This window comes from Mus pahari, chromosome 1 (genome assembly GCF_900095145.1).
Source record: "Mus pahari chromosome 1, PAHARI_EIJ_v1.1, whole genome shotgun sequence".
Lineage (NCBI taxonomy): Eukaryota > Metazoa > Chordata > Mammalia > Rodentia > Muridae > Mus > Mus pahari.
The window spans coordinates 122,961,214-122,973,194 of NC_034590.1; the positions used below are offsets into that span (position 1 = coordinate 122,961,214).

The 11,981-nt window shown below is 40.9% G+C and overlaps 1 protein-coding gene across 1 annotated transcript in view; it reads right to left on the reverse strand.

The window, feature by feature from the left end:
- The window catches only part of Ms4a8 (membrane spanning 4-domains A8), a 16,392-nt gene extending 15,888 nt beyond the window's left edge, over positions 1-504 (reverse strand). Inside the window, exon 1 of the mRNA XM_021216402.2 lies at positions 410-504. The gene's annotated coding sequence lies outside the window, so the exon portion shown is untranslated. The remainder of the gene's footprint in view (positions 1-409) is intronic.
- Positions 505-11,981: the final 11,477 nt, after the last annotated feature.

Consider the following 11,981-nt stretch of genomic DNA (forward strand, 5'->3'; position numbering starts at 1 on the left):
GTGTGTGTGTGTGTGTGTGTGTGTGTGGTGTGGTGTGTGTGTGTGTGTGTTGTCCTGTTCAATTTTCTAGGGTCATTTATTACTTGTGTATGTATGTGTGTATATGTGCCTTCCATGTTACACACTTGGAGGCTAGAGGATAACTGGTGGGAGTTGATTTTATCTACCCTGTGGGTCCCAGCATTAACCCTTACCCAGTGAGTTGGTATGCCTTTAAATGTTTCTCTTCTTCCATTCTGTTTTTGGAACAGACACAATAAAACGAGCACAATACACCCTTCTATGTTTCTCACCCAATATACCTCTCCAGTGTCTTTCATCCACTTACATTCCCCACGTCTCATTTGACACAAACCCCTTATCTCCATTCCTCAGCAATTCATACAACCACTTGATCACATACACTCACCTTACTGTGCCCGGTTGCCAAGTAAGTCTCTCTTGCTCCTGTTCTCAACTCTTTGCTGTAGAAAACGTACTTCCCGAGAGATTGACTGCACCTTGTGCAGTTGGGCGATTCATTTAGAATGCTCCAAAGTCCTCTCCACTTCTTTCCTGGGCGAGGCCTGGGTCAGCAGCTGGTCAGAGCTTCCACACCCACATTTGCTTCCTGTTTTAGTCACGGAACCAATTAAATACAGTTCAGTTTGTCAAGGGCTTCAAGGTGCCTGAAGAGTGCCTGGAGAGATGAGGTTGTGCTGGGTGCTCTAGGAGACAAAAGAATGACCATTCCATTCAGGGCTGGATGTACTGCGCTGAAATAGAGGACAGTTTGATTCAGTTTCACAACAAAGAAATAAGTGATCCCAGGAGAACACAGAGAAATGATTGAAGCTGGAGTGCTTAGACATTTGAAATCATTGAACTGCAATGAGAAAAGATGGAATCAATGGGTAAAATGAAAGTTACACTCAACTCTCTTCCATAGATTTAAAGTCATTTACTTTTATGTAATGTGTATGAATATTTTGCCTCCATGTATGCTTATCTGCTTTGTGTGTGCAGTGACTACTCTCACAGACAGTTGTGAACCACCAAGTTGTTGCTGAGAATAGAACTTGGGTATTCTGCAAGAGCAGATGTTTCTTAACCATGGAGTCATCTCTGTATTCCCTTCCATTTATTTTTATCTCACCTGGAAAATAAGGATCTTGTATGCGAACTGTTGTACTGGAGCAGTTAGGTCTTTGGAATCAGATGTGACATATTGACTTTTTTAAAATTCCAATTGGCATATGAACAACACTCAATAGAGTCTCCTTGACTGAGCACATTGAGATGAGAGGATGGCTGCAACTTTGCAAGCTGACCAACTGAAAGAACATTATAGGCAGAGGCTATCGAAAGGGACAAAGCCAAGGAGGGAAGAAAGCACAGGACAAGTTTTCGGTAGGCACACACAAGGGACATTGAAAGCAAAAAGGATGAAAAATTCTAATGTAGTCAAACCTTGCCAATACCCTTTTCAGATTTGCCCCCAAGTTTTTAAAGCCAGCTTTTCATTAGACCTTATCTGTGGGATCATTTCTTCAAATTTGATATTGTTTTAGTGTGTGTGTGTGTGTGTGTGTGTGTGTGTGTGTGCATGTCCATGCATGGTATGTGTGTGCCTATAGGTAAGAAGTCTATGTTAGATGTTTTTCTCTGCCTTATTTTTTCATTTTTCAAAAAGTTACTTTTAGCATATATTAGTTGTATATAATGATGAGGTTCACTCTGGTGTTTCATACAATTATATACTATATACTCTGCCTTATTTTTCATTTTTCAAAAAGTTACATTTAGCATTTATCAGTTATATGTAATGATGAGCACACTCTGATTTACACACTCATATACTGTATTTTGATCACATTATTCCTGTATTCCTTTCACTCCCGTTGATCCTCTTCCTTTTACCAACCAGCTTTTCTCATGTTTCTCTTCTTTATTTTTAGTGAGCAATATGTTTAATAAAGATATGTATGGAAACCTTTTGAGGATTTACTTTCAGGTGCATGGGTGGCTTACATATGGCTATCCTGATGAAAGAAATGTCTCTCCTTCTGTCAGCAACCATCAAGTAACTGTTCACAGATCTCCAGGAGTGGTATGGCTTCTCCTGCCCCTTTGCTTTATATTTAGAGATTTTAGAGAATTGTTTTTGGGATATCGCAATGAATTGGAAGCTTATGGATCCCACCAGACTGGCTGGTCAGTGAGCTCTGGGCATCCAGCCTTGGAGTGACAGAAGCACGCTGCCTTATCTACCTTTTCTTCATGTAGGGGCTGGGGATTGAACACAGGTCCTTATGCTGCCTCAGCAGGCATTTAGTTCACAAATTCATCTCCCTGGCCACAGGAATTGTATTTTGACTTATTAAAAAAAAACTTAATCCAAAGCAGAGGGAAGAGGGAGGAAGGGAACTGGGTAGGAGAGGGACAGAGGAAAAGGGTAACATGATCAGATATTGGAGTGGGAGAATAGGAGTGAAGCCCCGAGCAAAATGAATGGAAATATGCAAACTTGGGAGGTGGAAAGTGGGAGGTGGGGGGACCCTCTAGAATGCACCAGAGACCTAGGAGGTGAGAGAATTTCAAGACTCAAAGGGACCTTAGATGAAATGCCCTACAGTGGGGAGAGGAAACTTGTAGAGTCCAACTCCAGTAGAAAGACAGGGCATCAAGTGGAGGGATGGGGTTGCCATCCCACAGTCAAAAACATTGACCCAGAATTGTTCCTGTCTAAAAGAACTGCAGGGACAAAAATGGAGAAGAGACTGAGGGAAAGGAGGTCCAGGACCAGCCCAAATTGGGACCCATCTCAAGGGGAGGGTTCAAGGTCTGACAGTATTACTGATGCTATGATGTACTTACAGACAGGAGCTTAGCATGGCTGCTCTCCAAGAGGCCTAACAAGCAGCTGACTGAGACAGAAGCAGGTACTTGCACCCAACCAATGGACTGAAGTTTGGAGACCCCTGTGGTTGAATTAGGGAAAGGCTGGATGAAGTTGACCAGGAGCAAGACCCCATAGGAAGATCAGCAGTCTCAACAAACCTGGACCTCCCCCCAGCTCCCACCCTCTGAGATCTCTCAGACACTGAGCCACTGACCATGCAGCATTCACCAGCTGATATGAGGCTCCTGACACATATACAGCAGAGGACTGCCTGGTCTGGGCTCAGTGAGAGAAGATGCACCCAACCCTTCAGAGACTTGAGACTCCAGGGAATGGGGAGGCCTGGTGGTCTGTGTGTGTGTGTGGTGGGGCATGGGGTGGGGACACCCTGACTCCTTCATTCTCCTCCCCATCCCAAGTCCCTCCTAGTTACCTCCCTCCATCTGCCTCTTTATTCCCCCTTCTAAGTGAGATTCAAGCATCCTCTCTTGGGCTTTTCTTCTTGTTTAGCTTCTTTGAGTCTGTGGAATGTAGCGTGGATAGCCTATACTTTATGGCTAATATTTACTTATAAGTGAGTACATATTATGCATGTCCTTTTGGGTGTGAGTTACCTCACTCAGGATGGTAGTTTTTAGTTACAGCAACATGTCTGCAAAAATCTATGATGTCCTTGTTTTCAGTAGCTGAGCAGTATTCCATCATGTAAACGAGCTACATTTTCTGTACCTATTCTTTGTTTGAGGGGCATCTGGATAGTGCTGAATCTATAGATTGCTTTTGGTAGAATGGCCTTTTACTTTGTTGATCCTACCAATCCATGAGCATGGGAGATCTTTTCATCTTCTGATATCTTCTTCAATTTCTGTCTTCAAAAATTTGAAGTTTTTATCATACAAGTCTTCCACTTGCTTGGTTAGAATTACTCCAAGATATTTTTTTATTACTTTTGGCTATTGTGAAAGTTGTTGTTTCCTTGATTTCTTTTTTAAATTTGTTTGTCGATTGTATATAGAAGGGCTACTGACCTTTTTTGAGTTAATTATGTATCCAGCCACTTTGCTGAAAATGTTTATCACCTGAAAGAGTTTTCTGGTAGAATTTTCGGGACTATTTATGTAATTATCATATAATCTGCAAATAGCAATACTTGGACTTCTTCCTTTCCAATTTGTATCTCCTTGGTCTCCTTTAGCTGTCTCATTAAACCCATGATTAAATGGAACTTTATTTTTGTTTTTTTTCTCGTACTTTTGCTGTTTTACTTCTTTTTAACTGTGGTGCTGGTAATGGAACCAAGGGCCTCACACATGTTGGAGGAAGTGTTTTCCTTGAGCTACATCTGTAGATCTAGTTTTCATTTTTACATCTTGATTTTCTTGTATGAGTTCATTCTTGAATATAGCATAAGCTGTAAGTATAATTTTATACTTTTTCAAAAGTCTACTTGGGTATTCTAGAAATTTTGTCAACTCATTTGTACTGCAGTGCACTAAAATGCCACCTTAGTTACAAATTTGATTTCTGTGTGAATTTTTTCTTCTATACTACTGGCCTGCTTGTCTATGTAGGAGTGACTTCTATGATATTTTCATTATTCTTTATTATGCTTTAATGTCTGGCAGGATCAATCTTTTTTTTTTAAATTAAACACATTTTTCTTCTTGATACTCTTGTGAATTTCCTTTTTAAAGGGAAGGTTTCCTGTAATGTGCCTATCTCCATAAAATAACGTAACATCCTTTAAGAAAGACGAATGACATCAATCCCTGTGCTGAGGGAAGTAATAAGAAGTGTAAGAACCGGGCCTTAGGTTATGTGGGTTTCAGTAACCAGCTATCATTCTGGTTGGGATTTTCTCTCTTTTATTGACTTCCTGGAAATGGTGCCAACTGTCTTGAAGGGACAGAAACTCTGAGGTGAGAGAAGCCTCAGGAGAGGTGGAGATATTTAAATCATTGCCAGCAAATACTACTGGTTTGGATTTGAGGTGAGGCTGAACACCATGGTAGTGAAAATGTGGAGGAAAGACTGTCCATTTCCTGGTGTCCAGGAAGCATGGCAAAACAAGAAGATGGATGATCAGTCAAGTCTTCAACACATGAACCCTTAGAAACAAGTCATGTCCAAGCCACAGCTTCCTTCAAGGATGCCCACATCTGCTGAACATTTTCAGGGATAGAGAATTTACTGACTGTTGGAGACATTGTGTGACAGATCCTGGAGATAGTACCACAGAAAAACTGAGAAATAACAAGGCAAACTCCAAACACATAACTTACTTACATAGTATTTGCAATAGTTTTTGTTGTTATAAAATATTAAATATGCATGTTAAATGACAAATATGAATATTTTTAAAAACAATCATTGCTGTTTTTTTAAACGGTTAAATGAAGATAAGTGAGCTCCAGTGGGATTGGAGAGATAGCTCAGTTGGTGAGGTGTTTTGCAAACTCAAGGATCTGAGTTCAAATCTCAGGACCCATGCTGAAAACGAACTGTGCATGGTGGCATGTGCTTGTAATCTCAGCTGTGTGAAGGGAGAGACAGACAGATCCCCGAGCTCACCAGCCAGTGAGCTTAGTATGTCTGGGCAGGTCTAGGCCAGTAAGAGATCCTGTATCAAAAAACAAGGTGCATAGAATCTTAGGAATGACACCTGATACTGCCCTTTGGCCTGCACATCCTTGTGCATATATATGTATATGTGCACAAGAGCACATACGCATATGGACACATATATGAACTCTTAGGTCTGAGTATGGTCTTCTTTCTGTAGACTGTATATCTCAATCTAGGCAGAATTCTAGAGGCTTCCAAGGGCTGAATATTAAAGAACTTCCTCAATCTAAATGGTTGTTAATGGCACTGGTGGTATTTTTAGCAACTTGCTACATCTTGATACTGACCTACCACAGCAGTAATTTGATGACATGCTTTGGCATGCTTTGCTTCACGTGCCACACGGATTCTCAGGAAACCCAAGGCTTCTGGGCTCATCTTCCACCAGCACTCCATAGCAGCACCTGAAGATAAGAGGGAGTCCTTTTGCTTCGTGTAAACTCTGAGTTCCAAGCTGGTCCATGGGCTTCCCTGAATGACTGGACAACAATGCCTTGAAATCCACGAATCTTGTCATGACTGCTCTAGAGCTGGCCAGCTAACCTCACCTCTGTCTCAAAGCCTAAGAGCGGGAAATGACATCCTCCCACAGCACCCACAAACTTTACAGATTCTCCTCTCATCCGACTTTGGAGAGTGGAATCGTTCAAATGTCACTTTCCCTCTGTGGGGTGTCCAGGTAAGGGGGTGCTCTTCATTTGCAAACACCCGGCCAAACCCCAGAGCAAACACAGTGCAGCTTAGCGTGGAAAGGTGTGTGACTGGCCTCCAGAAAAGGCCACAGTCTGGGTGACCAACAGCAGTGGAAATATAATCTCACTGTTCTAGATCAAGACGTTATCAGAGTCAGACTCCTTCTGGGAGCTGTTGTCAGTGTGTCCTGCAGGCCATATGTATCCCAGGATAGCTATGAATTTGGCCCAGTGTATTTGTAGACGACAATGCCATGCTGCAATTTACAAAAGTTGGACATTCTGCGAGAAGATCCCATTCTACAACTTTGATGGTTTTCTGCGGATCTTGGCATTTGAGTAATAGATGCCTCACTCCAGTTCTTGCCTTTCCATAGGTCCTTTCCCCTTTTATCTATCATCTCCCTTCTCTGCTTGCCTGACTCTGTCCAAATCCTCACTTTTATAAGAGGAAAGCTGGACTGGACTAGACCTCACCCTTATAGCAATTTTACTTCACTCCCTCCATAAAGACTGTATGTCTATTAAAATTATTTGCTGGGCATGGAGCACACACCTCTAATCCCAGTGCTCGGAGCGTGGAAGCAGATAGATTACTGTGAATATAAGGCTGGCCTGTTTCTACATATTAAGTTCTAGGCCAGCTAGGACTACACAGTGAGGCTTTGTCTCAAAAACAAAAGTTATTTATTTATTGTTTGTATATTAATGTGCATGCTACTGTACACATAGAGAGGTCAGGGGACAACTTGTAGGAGTTCTCTCATTCTGTCCTTTGGGTCCCAAGGATCAAACTCAGATAGCCAGACTTGGCATTAGGCACTTTGATCTGCTGAGCCATCTTGCTGGCCCCAGACTTTATTTTTAAATAAAGTTGTATTTTGAAGTACTGGGTACTAAAATGTCAACATCTGATTTCTTATTGAGGGACACAAGTGCATCACAACATCTTACAGAGAGCTTTCAGGAACTTTTTATGGCTTATTAAAAAATATATTGAAAGTGATCTCACTTTTAGCTTTCAGAGATGGGCTCTGGCCACCAGTATTGGGAAATAAGGAACTATTCCTTTTGGCCTCCTGAATCATTATGGTTACAATAATGAGAGCTAATAAATGATAGTAGCCTGCTTATGAATTGCTATGAGTTAGACAGGAGCTATGCTAAGCCTTTTTTAGTGACAAACTATCATGTAGCCCTCCTTTCTACCCTATGGGCTGGGGACCACTCTGCAAGATAGCAGTAGCACAGACATCTGAGAGTCTTGTTTTCACTACAGCAGTACTACGCCTCTTCCAAAGCTGGTATTTTCTTCTTTGTGATGAAAGGGTTCCTTTATGCTTTCCATAAATGAAGATAAATATGAGCAGTCCTTCCTGGCATGCCCCCAATCTTAGGGGTAGAGAAGGTTGGTAATCTACAGTGAGTGTGGATGTTTGAATAAGAATAGCCTTCATAGGCTAATATATTTGAATTCTTAGGTAGTGGCACTATTTGAAAGGATTAAGAGGTGTGGTCTTGTTGAAGGAAGTGTGTCTCTGGGGGGGGGGNGTGGGGGGGTTGGGCATTGAGGTTCTAAAGCCCAAGCAAGGCCCCCGCTGACTCTCCTCCTGTTGTGTGTAGCTCTGAATGTATAACTCTCAGCTCCTTCTCTAACACCTTGTCTGCTTGCACACTGCCATGTTTCCCACTATGATGGCAATGGACAAAACCTCTGAAATTGTAAGCAAGCCCCAGTTAAATGCTTTCCTTCATGTGAGTTGCTGTGGTCACGGTGTCTCTTCACAGCAATAGAGCATTGACTAAGACAGTGAGGGAAGAGACAGTTTGTGATCCGATTGCATCCTTTATTACAGAAAGAGGAGAACGTGAGAACTGGCAAGGACATCATTGGAGTATGTTTCCTGTAAGGCGTCTTCAGTTAGTCACATCATTTTCATCTTCTATATTCTTTGGATGAGATTATTCAGAGACATTTTCCAACTCAAGTAGAGATGACTGCTTTGAAGGTGGTGCAGATCGTTGTGAATGGGAGGGATCTGGGGAATCTTGAGAGATAGAAAAGTGGTCATTAGTATTGTCTTGAGGATAAAAGGCTGGCCCTTAGTCATCAAGTCAAAACTAGACTAAATAGCAACCACTTAAATGTAAGAGCCTAGAGGTCGGGCAATTTGAAACTCTGGAAAGACAGCCTTACTGTGTCCTGAGGCCAGACCCATGGACCTATGACCTAAGAGGTACTGCTTAATTACTTACTTGATTGGTTTGTTTTTGGATAGAATCTCACTATGTATCTCATGTTGCCCTGGAATGGACAATCCTTCTGCCTTAGCCTCCCGAGTGCTAGGAGTATTCATGTATGCATCATATCTACTCCACAGGTTTCTGTGAATTGCAGCAAACACACTACCCTCAAGTATTGCACTTTTCAAAAGGACATTAACCTTCTGCTATTTTCTGGTGAGTCTATCCGATTCAGGGGTCTTGGATGCATGCAGGAAGGCATCCTATGCTCACTAGTCTTAACTGTTAACTTGACACAACCCAGCCTCACCTGGAAGAGACTTTCAGTGGAGATATTATCTAGATCAGATTGCTTTGTGGGCATGCCTGTGGGGGGCTGTGTTGACTACTAATTGCTGTGTGAATACCCATCATGAATATGGGTGACACCATTTCATGGGCCAGGCCTTGGACTGTATAAGAGTCAAGCAGGCCGGTTAAGATCAGCAAGAACACAAGGATCCATGCTTTGTTTTCTTTCTCTGCTTTTGACTATGGACATGGTGCTGCCTTGACTTCCCCACAATAATGGACTCTATCCTCTAATTATAAGCCAAGTAAACCCTTTTCTCCCTTAAGTTTTGTTGGGACAGGGAATTTTTTTCAAAGAAACAGAGACTGAGACAAGAAGAACACATCCTAAGTGACATGGTATTATTGTTTTCCTGAGCAACACTGTAAAGCTTTTTCATGTGTCCTTTAAATATGTTAAATAATATTTTGCTAAGTAAGAGCACAAAAAACTCCCCCTGAAAAGATGAGTACTTAAGAAACCACCTCTCACTCTACTGTAATTAAGGTTAAGTATCCAAAACTTTATTCAATAACTCTTGAGTGATATAGAAACTATAAATAAAGGCTGAGAAATCTATAGTCCTTGTTGCCTGAGAAAATTGATTATAAAACTAATGTACACAATGTATATAAACATTTTGACTTTCAAACTCCTTTTCCCTTGGGCATTCTGCATTATTTATGTTTAGATATATATTACTTGGATTTCTCAGTTACTATCCTTCTCTAATGCCTTGTTTTCTTTTCTGGTTTCTCTTTCTCTTCTTCTGCTGGAATGGCCTGGAGGCAGGTGGGTTCCCTCAAAAATCACCCTGCCACTGTAATTTGTCTTATGGCAATCCAGTCCTCTTTGCTATTATTTAGTTCAGAGCTGGAGGCAGTAGTGTCTGTGAGGGAGAGAAAGAGGTTTCCTGTTCCTTCAGAGGAAGAAGAACCAATTTCTGAGGCATGTGACCAGGAGTTACGTTTCCCAAACCATAATGGGATCACGAACTGGAACAGTCTTAGGATACAGATGCAGATTGCAGAGTGAGAGGACAGAAGGAAGTTCGGTACCCACCGCGCCTAAAGTCTTCCTAACTTTGGAACTGTTGTTCTAACCCATGCAGTCTTTTCTGGTTGGTTGAGTAATTTGAGTAAGGGGCGAGCACCTATAATTTGCTATGGAAATATTCTAACAAATGTAATTATAGTAGGAACAAAGCTGGAGATACATTACTGTTAAAATCCTTCAAGGGCCCTCTGGTACCCATAGTCTAAAGTTAATAACTTAGTTAAATGCCCTCAGGACCTGAGCTCCATTTACTACCCAGCTTCATCTTAGCAATTTGTTTTCATACATTAGCCATCAGGATCTTGGGGACTGTCATTCCTCTGCTCCTAGGGCAGAATTCTGGACTGATACAAGAATGAAGCTATTTTTGAGACTAATGATTTATTTTGAAAAATTTTAGTTAAGCTGAACAGATATTTAAACTATCACTATTACAACCTATGTACATAATTCATCATTTTTAGTGATTATGTTTCTGTTCTTGACCTGATAAAGTAGTATGTTCTATTGATTAGTTTTTATAAGCTGACTAACTTTGAGTTCTTAGGCTAACTCCTACTTAGTCATGATGTATAAACTTTTAAAAATGCTACTAGATTTGATTTGGTAATTAAAGAATGTAAAAATTTGTTTTTATTTGCATGTATGTGTGTGTGCCTGCTTGACTGTATGTGCACCATGTGTATACATTGGATGTATACACATGCTGGAGAATAGGATGCTGGAGAGTTACATGTGGCCGGGAGCTGCTGCATGTGGCCAGTGGGGAAAAAACTGGGTCTTCACAAGTGACTGCTCTTAACTGCTGAGCCATCCCCCCCCCCACCCCAGCTTCTGCTTTGGAAGATATTTTTGTTGCTAGTAGTGAGGGTTCTTGCAACTATACTCCTCAGATTTCTCTGTTGTATTTTTTCCTTGGCCAATCAATTTATGCATGAAATGTTCTTTGTGCTTTTGATGTGGCATCCAATGTAACATTACCTAAGTTACAAAGAATTATGCCTAGAGTTTCCTCTAAGAGTTTCACAGTGTTAACTCTTAAGCTGAGGTCTTTGTTGTGCATTTTAAATTAACTTGTGGAGCTTGTGTGGGTTAGTGGTTTGGTAGTTTCACTCTTTAGTTAGTTGTCCCGGTACCATGTGAAAAGATTACTTAGTCATCAAGTTGGTCAGGTTTTATCACAGCAACAGGAGGCAAACCAGAACAGTTATCTCACTTGTTGGCATGCCATTGTTCCCAAAAGCCACTTCAGCGTTTTTATTTCTTTAATATTGTTATGTTTATTCATAATTTGACAAGTTAAACTTTTTCTCCCCTTTCCTTTTGTCCATATAACTAAAGGTTTGTTGGTATATTATTATTTTTTTAAAAGAGAACACACTTTTATTTTTCTTTGTTCTCCTTTTCTTATTGATAGGCACTGATTGTATGGGGCATATGCATTTATTTTTACTTCAGGCTATTATTTTCATTTCTCACTTTAAGCTTGGTTTTAAAAATCATTTTCTAGTTTTTTTCAGTAGCAGAAAGTTGGGCTTTTGATTTGAGACTTAATAAATATAGTATTTACAGCTACAAATGTTCTAAAAGCTCTTTAAAATTTCTTCTTCTTCCACTTTCCCATTTCCTTCCCCCTCTCTCCTTCTGGGACCTCCCATAACACACATTTTGGTGTCTCAATGGTGTTTCCCAGGTGTCTAGTACACTGTTCATTTTCTGCATTTGTTCTCACTCTGTGCTACTGATAATAATTGAAACTGACCTATCTTCAAGTTGGTGTTTCTTCTTCCAGCTCACATCTTCTTTTGAATTATTGCATTAAAAATTTCAATTTTGCTGGTGCAGTTTTCTGCTCTGGAATTCTGATTTTTTATTTATTTTTATTTTTTATTTTTTATTATTTTCTTTATTTACATTTCAAATGCTATCCCGAAAGTTCCCTATACCCTTCCCCCACCCCTGCTCCCCTACCCACCCACTCCCACTTCTTGGCCCTGGTATTCCCCTGTGCTGAGTCATATAAAGTTTGCAAGGGGCCTCTCTTCCCAATGATGGGCGATTAGGCCATCTTCTGCTACATATGCAGCTAGAGACACGAGCTCAGGGGGTACTGGTTAGTTCATATTGTTGTTCCATCTACAGGGTTGCAGCC